The sequence below is a fragment of the Felis catus genome, chromosome F1 (assembly GCF_018350175.1).
Source record: "Felis catus isolate Fca126 chromosome F1, F.catus_Fca126_mat1.0, whole genome shotgun sequence".
NCBI classification, from domain to species: Eukaryota; Metazoa; Chordata; class Mammalia; order Carnivora; family Felidae; genus Felis; species Felis catus.
Genome location: NC_058384.1, coordinates 596,505 through 599,160, shown reverse-complemented (window position 1 = coordinate 599,160; position 2,656 = coordinate 596,505). Strand labels below are relative to the sequence as shown.

The following is a 2,656-nucleotide window of genomic DNA, read 5'->3' as shown; positions in this document are numbered from 1 at the left end:
AGGAGGAGGGCTGGACCATCTCCTTGTCCAACCCCCGCGGATGGGGAGCCGAGGCCAGAGCAGAAGGTCCGGCAGCCGCAGGGGAGCGCGCGGGCCTGGGTCCGGACACACAGAGCGGCTACGCCCAGCCTCTGTCCCTGTGCCTCTGACCCGGCTGGGGACACCTCTGCTTCCTGACTCACACTCAGAGGGGAGTGTCTGGGAGGGATTTCCTTCCGCCCCAGCAGTCCAGAAACTGCTCCAAAATGCAAGTCACGGCAAGACAGGGATGCTCCCTAAGCAAGACGGGGTGCTCCCTAATGCAAATTCTGTGGTGTGAATTTACTATAAATCCAAAAGCACAATAAGGAACAATTAGAACTATCACCTCGGCACTTTCTGTGACTTCTCTGCTCCCGCCTGCCACACGTGTCTGTGAGTCCGATTCCCTGCTGGCCTGAAAGTGCCCCAACTGGACGGACTTTCTTTGTGGCCTCGTGGTCCTGGCGTAGCGCCTGACCGTGGGGCCCAGGATCCCCGAGGCAGAGCCCGCTGGTGTGTTCAGGGTTCGTGTCCTTGGCCCAGGGTGGGGGAGGTGCAGCTTGGGGCCCCGCGTCCCGTTGAAGGGTCTCCCAGTTGACAGCCTTGAGGAGCTCTGATTGAATGTCCACCAGGATTGTTCCCGCCTCTGTGTTTAGGGTGAGGTGTGCACCCTCTTCCTCAGAGAACCGGAAGACCTGTCCCCTAGGGTGGGGCGACCTATGCTCAGGACAAAGGTGAGGCCAGGCCCTGCTAGCACTTCCTGCCGCCTTCCTCCTCCTCCTCTGTCAGTGTCAGCGGCTGGGCTGGCCGGCCCTTCCTTCAGGCGCTGGTACAGGGCTGGGGAGTCTGCTCAGGACGCACAGCCCCCCTCCCCCCGCCCACTTCTACCCCAGGAGCATTTCCAAGCCAACTGAGTAACTCAGGGACTCCCTGGGCCTGTTGGGAATTCATGAGTGGGGTTGGGGAGGGGGTGGGGATCGTGCTGGTGTGAGGGGCCAGGGGAGGACAGACGTGAAGCCTGGAGGTAGGGACAGACTGCATCCCCTAGGGCTTGTAAAGGCAGTGAGGGAGTCAAAGGAGGGTTGGCGGGGGAGGGTCCTTGTCGGAGGGGTGGGGGCGGCTCCTGGCTGCAGGGGGCAGGGGTCTGGGCGGAGATGTGCCCCCGCCCTGCAGGCCCCTTCCTGGAAGCAGAGCTCTGGGCAGGGACGGTGGCCCCCCAGCCCTCCTTCCCGGGTCCTGCTGGAATAGGACTGATGGACTGGAAGACAGCTGTCCCCACGGATCCTCCCCCCACCTCGGCTGTCCTCACAACGTATCCCAGACTACGGGCTCCCTGGTGAGGAGACACCCCCTCCCCACCCTTTGGGGCAGCCGGATGGTTGGTTGGAGCCTCAGAGTCCTAACAGCCCCGGAGATTTCCCGGAACGACAAACCTGAGCCTGGGGTGACCCTTCACACCCAGGAGCTGCTCTCCTTCGTGGCCTGCGGGGCGTAACCACCTGGCCGGGGCGTCCTGGGCGCCTCGTCGGCTCCACCGTGCGGCCGAGCGCAGCATTGTGGCTTCAGAGCAGGAGAAACCCCAGTTGAGCAGCGAAAGGCTTTGGATACGTTTCAGTATAAACAGCTGAAATGGAGAAAGTGTGTTGGCGGGGTGGGGGGGGGGGTCTAAGGCAGCCACAGAGGCAGATTGTAAAGCCCTCTGGTGGGATCCCGCCCCGCCCCTTTGTCTCCTCTCTAATCTGTGTCTGTCTGTCTCTGTCTGTCTCTGTCTGCCTATCTATCCGGATATCTGTTATCCCGACCACCTGTTTGCCGATCCGTTGATCTGACCATCCATCCACCTGTCTGTGTAGTGTGTGGTCACGTGCAGCTCTGGGCTTCAGCCGTGAACAGGACTCAGGCCTGGGCTCACAGAGGATCTCGGTGGCCGTGATTAGCCCTGATCATTGCTGTGGTGGGAAGTGCCTACTGAGGACCCTCACTCAGACTTGGGGAGACTTGGAAGGTTCCAGCGAGGAAGTCATAAGCAAGCAGAGGCCCAGAGCTGGCTCAGTTCCTGTGAGGTGGGCGGGCGACGGGAGAGGCCGCCGAGGAGAGCAGAGATGTCTGGACAAGTCCAGACCGCGAGAACAGGGCTTCAGCCAACACTTTTAACTTGAGTGTGGCAATCGGCTTTTGGGGCAGGAGGGCTGGGTGCCCACCAGCCCAGTGGTGGACACACCTGTGTGCTCCCCAGCTAACAGGCCCACCCGAGGATTTCTGTCTTTGTTTTTATTTTTATTTATTTATTTATTTTAACATTTTATTTATTTTTGAGACAGAGAGAGACAGAGCATGAACAGGGGATGGTGAGAGAGAGAGGGAGACACAGAATCTGAAACAGGCTCCAGGCTCTGAGCTGTCAGCACAGAGCCCGATGCAGGGCTCGAACTCACGGACTGCGAGATCATGACCTGAGCCGAAGTCGGATGCTTAACCAACTGAGCCACCCAGGCGCCCCAGGATTTCTGTTTTTAAATGATAGTTTTATTCATTCATTTATTCACTCATAAGTAATCTCTATGCCCAACGTGGGGCTCGAACTCACAACCCCAAGATCCAGAGTCACATGCTCTATCGACTGAGCCAGCCAGGC

The 2,656-nt window shown here is 59.3% G+C and overlaps 1 non-coding gene across 1 annotated transcript; it reads right to left on the bottom strand.

Annotated features, from left to right (window-relative positions):
- Nucleotides 1-2,583: 2,583 nt before the first annotated feature.
- Nucleotides 2,584-2,656, bottom strand: TRNAQ-CUG. Its single transcript has one exon. It is a non-coding gene; the product is annotated as a tRNA-Gln (tRNA).